The sequence below is a fragment of the Agrilus planipennis genome, unplaced genomic scaffold (assembly GCF_000699045.2).
Source record: "Agrilus planipennis isolate EAB-ADULT unplaced genomic scaffold, Apla_2.0 scaffold19, whole genome shotgun sequence".
NCBI lineage: Eukaryota > Metazoa > Arthropoda > Insecta > Coleoptera > Buprestidae > Agrilus > Agrilus planipennis.
In genome coordinates this window covers 992,928-1,007,193 of record NW_020438954.1, presented here as the reverse complement: position 1 = coordinate 1,007,193, position 14,266 = coordinate 992,928, and the positions used below count along the sequence as shown (strand labels likewise).

At 35.4% G+C, this 14,266-nt stretch overlaps 1 long non-coding RNA gene across 1 annotated transcript in view; it reads left to right on the top strand.

Annotated features, from left to right (window-relative positions):
- The window catches only part of LOC112904591, a 174,992-nt gene extending 161,403 nt beyond the window's left edge, over positions 1-13,589 (top strand). Inside the window, exon 4 of the long non-coding RNA XR_003231207.1 lies at positions 13,542-13,589. This is a non-coding gene — a long non-coding RNA (uncharacterized LOC112904591). The remainder of the gene's footprint in view (positions 1-13,541) is intronic.
- Positions 13,590-14,266: the final 677 nt, after the last annotated feature.

Below are 14,266 nucleotides of genomic sequence, written 5' to 3'. Positions count from 1 at the left end.
TACGTTGTTGAAGAAGACGATCCTGTCCCTCCACCAAGCATCAAACAAGCACTTGATGCAGCGAAACTATTAAAAAAATACTTTTTATATAATCAAATTGATCCAGCAGTATCTCAAGATATGAGTAAGATACGTAACAAAATACAATTAAAATATTGGAGCTGCAAAAAACATTAGACGAAGATAACAGGCTATACGCAATGTATGAATAATAATGTTCGTGTGCAAAATGTGTATTATATTGGTAAATGCATATTATTATAGAATAGTAACATAATATCTTTTATTTCTCTCCATTTGACGACCACTCTTTATAACGCCGAAAAATGTTCAGTCCCTTAAGTGTATGGAACATTGAATTCATGGTAAAATGTAGGTAACCATTAAGGACTAGAATTTAGTCCTCGTAAGTACACCGTAAGTATTTTTTTGACAAGTTTGACAAATAATTTTAGAATGCCTTGCCAAACACTCACAGGCCAGACCTACAAAGAATAGTAATTATCTACTAGTTATCAATAAAATTGTTCTTGTGGTTAATCTTCCATGTCAGTATTTGTTATTACATTTCTAAACTTTAACACTATCAGAAAATTGCATCAACTTTTGTTTGTTTTGTTGCTTTTTGGCACGTCTTGGTTCTGAAATTAACTTAATTCGTCAGATAATAAATTTCACTCGTTGAAAATGATTTTTTAAAATTACCATATAAAACCGTACCATTATAAATACTTGAGTTGCGGGCTTGTTGCTCCTGGAATTCTATTTTTGCGTATCGCGAAATCGAGGGCCTCGTTTACATATACAACGATTTATTTTTAGTGTCTTGCACGCATAAACTTAAGCATTTCCTGTAATAGCTGACAAACAATTCTTCAACTACGTAACGACAAATGCGTTTTGCCAAGTGCTACTTATTCATGTACCCTCCAGATCTGTTTTGCCTTCCATTGTTATAACTTATTGCTTTGACCTTTATGCATAGACAAACGGCGTCATCAATGCCTACCTGTCAAGGTAAACTGATATATTTATATTTTCAATGAACTCGCACATACGCATCTCAGTAAAAGTTAAATCGAGAATAGACAAAAGGAAAAGTAGATACCTAATAATATCAATACATTAAATCAATTAATATTTTGAAAAATTTTCCCATACATGTCTAAGATTTGTTTATGAAGCGTCCTGTTCTGTTTTGCTATATAAGGACTTATTCTCCTGGCGTATTACAAAAGTTTGGTGAGTTTCACACTCATCTTCACTGGATTTTGTACCATAAAATGGATATGATTATGTTGAAACAGTTTACTGACTGTTTCTATTGATAATATTTGAAATATTAGAAATTTTTGGTTATAGATCCTTGAAAAGTTTGGTAATTTCTCTTGAATAGGAAGCAATAGGGAGATTTTTTAGAAATGCTAAATCCTGAGGGAGCACAAGAGATAATTCTTACCCCAGATTCTATAATCGATAATAAATAGACAACTACAACAAAATTTAGTAGATCTTCAAGTCACTAAATCTGATGTATGGATTCATCATGTAGTATCTTAGGAAATGTGTAATTGTGATTTCATTTATTTTGGACAAAGAAAATATTAGTATCTAGCAAATTCCTACAGAACAAAAACTTTTAGGTGTTTCATTCCCACCAGCCACTAATGCTTTTGGGCGAACAGTCCCTCCGGACTACGTCGGAAGGTAGAGCGGAAGGCCCTCTTCAGCATCCTTTCAGGAATCGTGGGAAGAAGTGGGTTGTAGTTCGGGTGAGAAAGATGAGACGGACGGAGAAATGAAGACAGAAGAGAATGAAATATTATCTGTGGAATATTATTGCCCATGCATTTGCCTAAATAATCCAAAGAAACCACAGAAAAACTTGGACCAAGGCAGGCGGACCCGGAATGGAACCGGCGTCCTCCTGAAAGCTAAGCAGTGGTCTAAACCTCTAGACCATGACCCTCGGCATTCCTACAAATGTCGTCTACATCACCTTCATAACCTAGCATGAAACTTATTGGTAGGAATTCTGTTGGAACTGGTGTGCTAATGAGAACTAAAGAAATCGCATCGTTTCGACAGAAGTTTAAAGAACAATAAATAATAAACATAAGCCACACAGTAAATGTAGTCTAATATATATTTACAAATACTGATGAACCCCACGATTAGTACCTACATCTCCAAGCATGGCATTTGCTGTGGTGATTTCGCTTTTAATAAGCAGCAGCTTCATTGGTCGAAATATGTGGTGTGCTAAGGAGAACCAACAGAGTCTGATGTTTTGGCATTCATTTTGTACCAGCTGAATCTCTTTCAATATCAATAGTTGACCTGTGAAAGTGGTTGATAAAAATATGGGCCAAATTTTACATAATTATGTTTGTTTTGTTGTCTTGGCTTCTCTTGCAGCTACAGTTTCTACTACTATCCTTAAAGATTAGTCCTCGTCTTTCGTTAGAATTTAAGCCAGTCGTTTTCAGCTATCTATTTAGTAAACTAATTATAAAATATTATGGATCTTTGACTTTTTTCACACCCTAAGCTACTACGTAGCAACGATGGTGGTGATAATCATCAAAATCAATTCGGTAGTTGCTCCTTAAGTCCTGCATATACGTACATAATACAGCGAGGCTTTTCTAATGACATGTTGAATTTAAATGGGGCCACAATTAGGGGGCGGAACCTCAATAGCATCCCCTTTGTGCAGCCGCTCGTCTAAAACTCGATCGTCGATTTTCCGTCACATGTACACGCATCTAGACGTATACGCCCCGACCTTCTTCAATATTTCATGGTCAACATGATTCAACGGCGACTACATATCGTCGATGCATACATTGATTATTTTCACATAAATATACATATATATGTGTGTAATACGTGTATGCTTATATGTGTGCTTGAATAATCGCGGGTGGCTGATGCGATGACGCAATTCAGGAACACGTGGCCTATCGATGCTTAATGAAAGTGAGCATGTATGTGGTAGTAATGAGACTGCTTCATGACAAGAACAAAATTTCAAATGAACGCAAACATTTGAAGGTGCACTGGCAACTAGATTAGCCGATGAACATCTTACAGGACTATGGCTTCCTTATTTTGACGTCTGGATAACACGAAGAAGACATTGACAGGAAAGTCAGCAAAGATATGACAAAAAAGAAACATCTGACAATGCTGCTTGATTTTACTATCAGAAGAACGTAACCCCAGTTCTGAAGTATCTGATTGCGTTTGAAACACCAGGAAACACACCCTGGAATGGTTAAGTAATAATGTAAGGTGATTACGACAAATGTCATTTAAGAATCCCAATAAATCCGATAGGCGATCTTTTTGAGCAAATTCTAGAAACCGAAATAAAAGAAAACCACCATGGTCAGAAAATAACATTAATAGTTTTGATACTTCTTTAATGACTTTATTAATGAATAAATTAAACAAAGTTGTAAAATTATACTTTGTTATCAGATCTAATCGAATATAACATAAAACTGGTAAAAGCCTAAAATCAAGCGCAAAGCTGTTAAATTTACTGTGACGATAACAATTAAACGGATAGATCATTTAATGATAGAAATAAAGAACACAAAAATAGTTTTAAAAACAAAAACTTGATTCTATTATTACTATAAATAAAACTATCTGACTCATTTTCAGGTTTGTTAGCATGTGTGTGGATATTGAAAAAAGTTGTATTGGTTTTGTTAACCAGTTAATATTACACACACACACACACATACACACATTTGCAGGGGATTTCCCCGTGCAAGTTTTCTCTGATATTGCAAGTGTGTTTACTGGGGTAGCTTACGCTGGGGTGTATTTTTCGTCGTATTACTTGGGGGGGTTGGCGACCCTGCATCCTACATCATCTGTTCGTCACTCACAGTGGACAGCTGGCGATGGACGTCGCGTGGTCTATCCGAGTTACGACTACGGTGACGCATTTGAGGTCAAATATTGTTCCCACTTCTTTCGCCCCACATGATAAAAGGGGATACATATACAATAAAGGGTACAGGACACACGAAACAAGTCAGCTTTAAAGCCAAATATAATCTAAGTATAGTTATAAAGTTTTTGCACTATTTTTAATAATTAGCAAAATATGTTGTCCTAAACGTTTAGTTTTTAATTTGACAGCGATATGTCTGAAACGGTACATCAGAGAAAAACGATGTACATAGGACCTGTTTTAATCCGAAAAGTCTACAGATAATCTTAGTGGCATCCTCATAGAAACCGGACAATTCAGTCCAAAAGTATAAGCGATTCCATGGACTCAGGAAAACAGCGAAACGAAAGTAAGGGTAAACAGCTTGAATTTGGGTTGGCTGTAGCTCAGGCCCGGATTGTCCAGTTTCAAAACTCCTTACGTTAAGAATTTGCCACTAAGGAATCCTGATTGATGCGAATAAGATGTATGGAAGTATGAATTTTTTTTAAGCCGATCATTATCATACGGTCGTCAGTTCTAAGACTGGTTGGACACGCACCTCCACTCTATTCTATCCTGAGCTAATCTTCGCATTTTCCTCACATCCTTAACGATTTGCGAACAGTCATCTAATCTAGATCTACCTCTACTCCTCTTAACTCGTGCTTGTTTCTGCTTCTAATATGTCTCTGACTAGATCTTCATGCCTGAGGTGTCCTACTAACCCATCTCGCCTATTTCTTATTGACTTCCATAGAGTCCTCTTTTCTTCTATTCTTTCTAATGCCTCTTTATTTCTAGCCTTCTCTATCCACGGTTTCCTCATCATTCACCTGTAACACCACATTTCGAACGCTTCTAACATTTCCGTTTTCCCTACAGTTGTACTGTCTTTAATGATTTTGATCGCCTCTCCGATAAAAATTCAAAATTTTTAGATTTTGTTTCCTTCAAAATTGACTCTAGCATGATCACGAAGATATATGTTAACTGTTAGTGAAAAAAAATTTGTGCTATCTTCAATAATTTCCTAGATATATTTTCCTAAACGTTTAGTTCTCGATTTCAATATTTTAACACGACGCGAAAGCTCTCGTCTGGGATATTCCAGGAAGACGATTAGGGGTTTGTATTTATCGGAAAAGCCTGTAGATAATTCTGGTGGTGCTCTTATTGAAATCAGACCATTCAATCCAAAATTGTCGGCGGTAACCTGTACTTAGACGAATTCATACAGATACTGCTAATTGGTGTCCATTTTATAAGGTCAGTTGTACCGTAATTGTGTCTATAGTAAAAGTACATTGACATGAGACAATTACTGTTATATTGTGGTGATAAAATCGACGACTCGGACTGAGAACGTGTCGCCCAGCAAAAGTTAGAGAGGAGAGAAAGATTTAGAAAGCTTTTTAGTTACATATATACATTCGTATATATATTCATGTACTTTCTAATGATGTTTTGTTAAATTTTATCGGTTGATAGGTACATGAGTTATATTTACAATACGTTCTAAGCATTTGTTCTATAACTGTAAGGAGAAATGGAGCTTCTACATATACATACTCTAAGGTTCGTGGGTTTAACAAAATTAACTTTAAAGACTGATAACGACGAAAACTATTTATTTACACTAATTATTAAAGAACTTAAAAACACTATTAAATTATTACTAAACTTGGGTTATGAATTATTCTATTTATTTACACTATTGTTGATATATCACTATTCACTGCTCAATTTATTTCACTTCTGTCACTGTTAATCTATTTCTCGATTCACTTCTGTAACGGTCAATTAATTTCTACTCTTCTCGGCGATCGTCTCTTCCTTTAAATACTCTTTTGTTTACTTTCGGGAACCTTCTCGAAACATCAGGATAGTTTCTTTTTTTCTTTGAACTGTTTAACTGCTTTCCTAGAACGCAGGTACAACACACACATTTACAAATACGGCGCACACGAAGAAAGGCGCCCGCGTCTAGTAAGCCGTTCACACACACGTGTGCTCGATCGCACACAAACACACAAAGTGCTCGCTACAATACATTTACCTAATATTGAAACATCTTTCTGAAGTTAAGATGTTAATTTAACTTCCTGATGTTTATATTCATTATCATAAGGTCGTTAGTCCTAAGAACTAGAATTTTGAGAGGTGACAGTTGAGGCTGCCTTTTTATGAGTATGGGATTAGAATGTGGTGTTTCCTGTAAGTTTAAATGAGATCTATTTGGTCTTCTATAAGGTCAGAAAGCTTTTCTTCCAACTGATGTGGAGAAAGCTTCCTTTGGACTGTTACAATATTAGATCACCTTCTTGTTCTTTTGCTAAGGTTTACTTCAAATTGATTTGATCTTCTTATAAGAATTGAGCGTTTTGTTTTTAAATGGTTTTTGACTTTTGATACGGTCAATAGGTGAGTCCCATGGATTCTCCATTTTCCTATACCATTAGGTTTAAGTTCATTTTAATGAAATATTAATTTGCTGACGAACCACCACTGGAGTTATGAGTTCGGCCTTCAGACGAGGAAACTTCATTTCTAAATAAATCGTAAATCGTTGTGTACAGGGAATGGTACGACTGGTGGCGGAATAAGTGGATTAATAATAGATTAGATCGCGTGACAAGTGGTGGCAGCTCCTTCTCCGTTTTTGTTTTGCTTTCCGTGTAAACGTAAACTTACACGTACATGTATCCATCTACATACATACATACATACGTATTACTGGATGTGGTACGTGGAAAACCCGACGCGATGTCGTCGTTAGTCGCTGGTGTAGCTACGTCCACCGTTGCTTGGTGGCTTGCTATCCTTATCGTTACCAAGGACATAATTGAACATATCATTTCCAAAGACTAGGAAACTCAATTCATACACATGCTATCACTATTTGCTTTGCAAAGGTTTGAAATTTTTTGGACTTCAGCATTACCATCTGGTAAAGCTTTAGAAATAGCTTTAAATAAAAAATGGTAGCGGTATTGACAAACAAAGGGTAAAGGTTTAAATAACTTTAAGCCCCCATAACTTTTCATGGGGGTGAGACCGCCGCAAAGTTTTTATGGTACCGTGGTGAAGGAGACCTCCTCTTTCAATCCCCTCTGCATCCACCCGCAAAGGGGGTGGGGGGAAAATCTAGACCTTTACCAAACAAAGATACTGGTTTGCAAGGGAAGAAAAAGTAAGGTGAATATAAAGATTAGATACGAAAAATAAGAGAAGGTCGTTCATTTTCGGTATCTAGGAAGTCAGATGATCCAGGAATGATGGAATAGAAGAGGGATAATACAAAGGATAGCGAAGGGTCGAGTCGCCTTTAACAAAAATAAGTCACTTCTATGTTAGCGAACAGTTACTTTAGAAATTTGAAAAATATTGTTAAAGGCCAGAAATGCTTTTGAAATTTTAAGAAAATACAAACTTCAGTTCTAGATTATTTTTCTTTTTAGGCTTTTATTTGAAAAAGAGGTATTACTCTCAATGGGGCTTTTTTTGGTGGCTTAAAGTTTTAAAAGAGCAATGGGCTTTATTTTCAGTTGGTTTAGCAAAATTGTTTTGAATTCTTGATGGCCCTGGAAGGTTTTTCTTCCATCATGCTGCAGCTCAAATTTGAGATTTTAGAATCAAATCTAGTTAAATCTCATTTTTGATTAATTTGAAAGTTTGTATTTCGGAATAAGTTTGAGGACATTTCTCGTTAATTTCGCAGTTTTATCTACGTAATAATGGGCTTTGATACGGCAAACTCAAGATCGACACCGATCGGAAGTGCCAGTGGCATCCCGGCTCCTTCTGGTGCCTCCTGTGCCGACTCGCGCTTTTTCGTCACCTCTTCTTAATTATAACCTTCCAAGTTATCGAACACTTCTAAAGGTTGACTTTTCCAACAAACATCTCATTGCTCCCCTTACCCTTCCCTATCCGTTTTTGTTGTTCGTTCGGTTCCCTTCTGTTATTTATGCTTTGCTCATAATTTGCCCCAAATAATTTGTGGGGTTGTATATTATTTAAACTGGCGTGACTCGATTTAATCATGACGAAAAATTACCAACTGGCTTTCACGTAAAAAAATTTAATTGAAATGTCACAGTGGCGTTTCGTTAATAAAGTACGTTATCCCTTTCATTACACAGTATCCATAAATTCTTATTTAGGCCACTGGTACAAAGTTGGTACATCTAAATTATTTATTTAAAACTATTGTGTTAGTAGGTCAATTAGCGACAGCTTAAATAGCGGAATCAATAATATCTATGGAAAGTAGAGAATAGAATCCAAGGTCACGAAGAAGGGTGGTGAGGCGGCTCGTCGTCTTCACTCTCCCTGTGGTGGTTCCTTGCCATTTTTTACGTTCCTTCATTATCTAATATAATATCGCAAATAGTTAAGGATGTGGGATGTTCCAGTTTTAGGGAAATGGGAAGATTAGCTCAGGATAGAAAGGAATGGAGGTTATGTATCCAACACTCTTGGGACTGACGACCTTATTTCTATCATAAGAAGTAAAAATGGTACAATAGCATAGCATATCTCTTATCTTAACTTTTACTTNAATTTTATAATAACAAAAGTGTGTTTGTTAAAAAATATGGTTGAATAAAAATCTTTTGTAGTTTCACAGTCCGTTTACCTATTTAGTTCACTAGGTACCTATAGACATTCTCTTGTTATAAAACTAGACAGTAACGTCCTTGAATGTATATGCATTTCAACGTGTTTCACGTTTAATAAATCAGAAAGCGGTAGGTCTAATACAAAAAGGTAAAATATTCAGTTATTGTAGGTGACAAAACCAAAGTACATTGTCAAAAAGCTTATCACCCGTTTTCTTCATTTTATCGGCGACATTCTCTTTATTGGCACATCTTCAATACATTAATTAGAATAATTGACAGAAAATTCGATGAACATTGTTTCCAATGATTTTCCTGATATTTCCGTGAAATTAAAAGCGTTGAGAAAATTCAAGTAATAAGGCAGAGTTTAAATAGTTTAAATTTATCTAATAGTATCTAATAACTCACGGGAACAAACTAAATAACGAACCATAATACACATCTTGAGATAACAAAATACACTTCGATGTGGAAGAGGTTTCGACCCCAATCGATACAACATTCGCAAACCGGACATGAGAAAATTCAGCCACAAATCACAAGGGCAGAACGTTGAAGTAAGAAAATCAAGTAGAATTCATTGATAACGATTTTGTACATCCCTCTTAGGTCATTTACTGACTTCTTCTATTATTAAATGTATGCTTGCGGTTAAGTAAATGTTCTTAGTAAATATCCTGAGATTGTACTTTTATTTTTAAAACTTTTCTTGAGTTCTTTTATTCTATCTGAATATGATCTACCTTTCTAACCTAACAACAAAGTGAAACTTTTTCAAATCTTAAAGAAAACTACGCGAAAATAGAAGGAATACACACTAGGCGTGAGCAAGACAGAGAATTTGGAATTTTTTCACGGCTCATCCAAGTAAACGGAAGGGGTGTATCTCTAACCGTTTGAAATGAGTTGTATAATCGCCTGGTCACCACCACAACTAATTTTGACAAATTAGAGATAAATAACAATTTTTGACAATATTTAATACTTACCTACCCTTCCTTTATGCTTCTGTTTCCTATTTAGGAAAGTTCGCATTTAGTTCTAAGTTTAATAATGATTCAATACGAAAAAGTTTAAAAGTAATTATTGTGGATGACAATAAATAAAATTTTGTATTTGTGAACTAACAAGAATTGAATGAATGCCTTATCAACGTAATTATTAATGTATAATGCGATTGAGTGTTCGGTATCCGTGAAGATTAAGCAAGTAATTTTCTGGTCTTTGGTGCGCTTTACCATCGGCGCTTTCCCAGCAACTCGTGAAGGGATTGTCCTATCAGTTAGCGTGCCCTGAAACCCTGGTATCCGCCCTCCTGTCTCCAGCTTACCGGTTAATTAAGGGTCACGTGGCTTTATCGTGGCATAAAATGCTACTATATTAGTGTTTTCGCGTTTAGAAATTGGAAAGGTGCGATAATGCAAATTAGTCCAACTTTGGATTTAATTAAGTCATTCCTGCTCAAATTAATTGACTATAGAACAGTAAATTTTCTGGAGATATATCTAGCAGAGTTGCTCTATTGCCAAATCCTCGACACCCGCTTTGTATTTTCCATGACCTTCAAGGGTCGAAGATAATTTTCTTTTCTTTGAAGTTGCGAATTGTTACTCGATATTTCGACTTGCACCTAGAAAATTCCACATGCAACTAGACCTTTCGACATACAACTCGAAATTTCGAGCTGGAAGTCGAAATCGAGATAAGGTTCTTCTTCTTCCTTTTAGTCATGTGACTTTTCTCTACATATGATTAAGGATAATCANAATATTCAATTGTCCATGTATCTACCATAACAGGTAGTTTTAGTGTTAGATTTACACCGGAGTTAGATCTTGAACATGATCTCTTAAACTTTAATTTTGTTCTCAGCCTGGCAATTCTCTTAAAAATTCTCAATTGAAGCTCTCATACTTCCAAGATTTAAAGCACTATTCCTATTGAATGTTCACGCACGTATCTATTATAACAATTAGCTTTAGTGTTGGATTTACCCCAGAATTAGATCTTGAACTTGATCTCTTAAACTTTAATTTTGTTCTCAGCTTGGAAAGCTCTCATACTTGCATGATTTAAAGCACCAATTCTACCAATTGCTATTCCTATTGAATATTCAATTGTCCATGTATCTACCATAACAGGTAGTTTTAGTGTTAGATTTACACCGGAGTTAGATCTTGAACATGATCTCTTAAACTTTAATTTTGTTCTCAGCCTGGCAATTCTCTTAAAAATTCTCAATTGAAGCTCTCATACTTCCAAGATTTAAAGCACTATTCCTATTGAATGTTCACGCACGTATCTATTATAACAATTAGCTTTAGTGTTGGATTTACCCCAGAATTAGATCTTGAACTTGATCTCTTAAACTTTAATTTTGTTCTCAGCTTGGAAAGCTCTCATACTTGCATGATTTAAAGCACCAATTCTACCAATTGCTATTCCTATTGAATATTCAATTGTCCATGTATCTACCATAACAGGTAGTTTTAGTGTTAGATTTACACCGGAGTTAGATCTTGAACATGATCTCTTAAACTTTAATTTTGTTCTCAGCCTGGCAATTCTCTTAAAAATTCTCAATTGAAGCTCTCATACTTCCAAGATTTAAAGCACTATTCCTATTGAATGTTCACGCACGTATCTATTATAACAATTAGCTTTAGTGTTGGATTTACCCCAGAATTAGATCTTGAACTTGATCTCTTAAACTTTAATTTTGTTCTCAGCTTGGAAAGCTCTCATACTTGCATGATTTAAAGCACCAATTCTACCAATTGCTATTCCTATTGAATATTCAATTGTCCATGTATCTACCATAACAGGTAGTTTTAGTGTTAGATTTACACCGGAGTTAGATCTTGAACATGATCTCTTAAACTTTAATTTTGTTCTCAGCCTGGCAATTCTCTTAAAAATTCTCAATTGAAGCTCTCATACTTCCAAGATTTAAAGCACTATTCCTATTGAATGTTCACGCACGTATCTATTATAACAATTAGCTTTAGTGTTGGATTTACCCCAGAATTAGATCTTGAACTTGATCTCTTAAACTTTAATTTTGTTCTCAGCTTGGAAAGCTCTCATACTTGCATGATTTAAAGCACCAATTCTACCAATTGCTATTCCTATTGAATATTCAATTGTCCATGTATCTACCATAACAGGTAGTTTTAGTGTTAGATTTACACCGGAATTAGATCTTGAACATGATCTCTTAAACTTTAATTTTGTTCTCAGCCTGGCAATTCTCTTAAAAATTCTCAATTGAAGCTCTCATACTTCCAAGATTTAAAGCACTATTCCTATTGAATGTTCACGCACGTATCTACCATAACAGGTAGTTTTAGTGTTAGATTTACACCGGAATTAGATCTTGAACATGATCTCTTAAACTTTAATTTTGTTCTCAGCCTGGCAATTCTCTTAAAAATTCTCAATTGAAGCTCTCATACTTCCAAGATTTAAAGCACTATTCCTATTGAATGTCCACGTACGTATCTATTATAACAATTAGCTTTAGTGTTGGATTTACCCCAGAATTAGATCTTGAACTTGATCTCTTAAACTTTAATTTTATTCTCAGCTTGGAAAGCTCTCATACTTGCATGATTTAAAGCACTAATTTAACCAATTTCTATTCTCATTGGATGCCCATGCACCATCCATTGTTTATTGATAGGGAAATATGAAGCAACCATAGGCTTTGTTCTTCGAGGAATACAAGAATAGGCCAGCAAAAATAGCGTTTCCAGAACGATTTGTTTCGTTCCACAACAGAAATAGTGGGAATCAAATAGGGATATAAACGTAAATAGTAAAACCGACGGCGATGTAAAGGAATGCGCTCGTCTTGTGTTAAACAAGAGCATCGTTTCTATAACAATGCCAACACACAAGGGTATAAATAGCTTAATAGGACGTAATTACGGTTTATCGTGAGAAGAGTGCGAAAGAACAAAGCGACCATTGTTTGCCGATTCGAAAATGAAAATCCAACTAATTTAGTCGCAATTGTTTCCTACAAAATCACATTTAACTTAATACGTTTTAGGAAGAGAGCTAACACCACGCGAATGTGTTCACTTGTCGGTATGTGTGTGCCAAGCGACGTTTATCGCGCTTCCCACGGGGTGGCCGACATGTATAACGCATTAAAATTTTTAACAATCTATAAACCGTAACGTAATTTGCTCGCACGGCGTTCGGCACTCATCGGTATTTAACAACCAACGTCAGAATTGAAGATGGTTTATTACCCAAAAGCTTTCAATCTATCCAATAGCTTTAAGTAATATTAAAAGGGCTTCATACCAAGCCCAAGAACTGAGCAGAGGACACAAAATATAAAGAGACTTTTTAATTTTTAGCAATCGAAATCGTTTAATACTTGGAAGAAGATGATGCTGGCATTTTTCAGTCAACAGGAACTACTGTCCCTTCCATTCCGTCTCCTATTTTTGTCCCACCTAAACGAAGATTATGATCCTATAATTACTCATTAAAAACTGAACTTGTCACCCATGCAAAATTATATATATTTGTAGTACCTGTAAGGGCTTAGAAATGAAAAGGTATTAGAAAGAATAGGAGAACAGAGGACTCTGTAGAAATCAATAAGAAATAGGCGAGATAGATTGGTAGGACACCTTCTCAGGCATGAAGGTCTAGTCAGAGACATGTTAGAAGCAGAAACAGGAGTTAGGAGGGGTAGAGGGAGTCCTAGGTTAGATTAGTGTTCGCAAGTAGTTAAGAAGATGTGGGTTGTTCTAGTTTTAGGGAAATGTGACGATTAGCTCAGGATAGGAAAGAGTGGAGGTGCGTATCCAACCAGTCTTAGGACTGATGACCTTATGATGATGACCTGTAAGGGCGGGAAGTTATATATAGGGTATTTTTTACAAGTTAAAACAGTAAAATGTCATATTTCTTTTCTAACATGATAATTTCATTTGTTGCAGATGTTGCTTTCTGAGGTTGATTCCAATGCTGTTCGAGGCGGTGGATAGCTTTAGGGTAAGCTTTTAAAATTTAAGCATATCTCCGGTTCAATTTGTGGTAGTGATTGACCAGATTCTTCTGATAAAACAGCAGCAATTTACTGCAAATCTTGCCTTCCTAAATTGACCCGGATGTAGCTATAGTCACTAGCTGTCTCTAACTATGTTAAGTGTTTTGGCTTTTAAATGAAACATACTTGCTTTAACCCAAGGTTAATCCAATGTTTATGACTATTTCCGTAATTTACTATAGACCTCGCCTTCCTAAATCGACTTGAATACGGTTTGAAGTTGCAGATGAGTCTCAGTCAACTGATTTCACTTTTAAATGATACATTGTTTAATAGATTTACGGTTAACCAGATTTTTATGATTATTACAGTATTTTACTACAGATCTTGTCTTTCTCAATTGACTTTAATATGGTTCTATACGGTAGCTGACCCTAACTTAAATATTTTTACTTTCATTTTTTATGTAACTTGTGGGGGATGGTATTTTTATGATTATTCATATATATATGCTCAAGCCGGTAGGTAATTTTAAGTTAAAATTTTTGCTTTTGAATGTATCATTCATTCAACTTATGGTGAATCGGATTTTTATATTTATTAGGGTAATTTACGATCGAATTGTCTTCCTAAATTGACCTAAACACGCCTCAAGGCGGTAGGTGATTCTAAGTT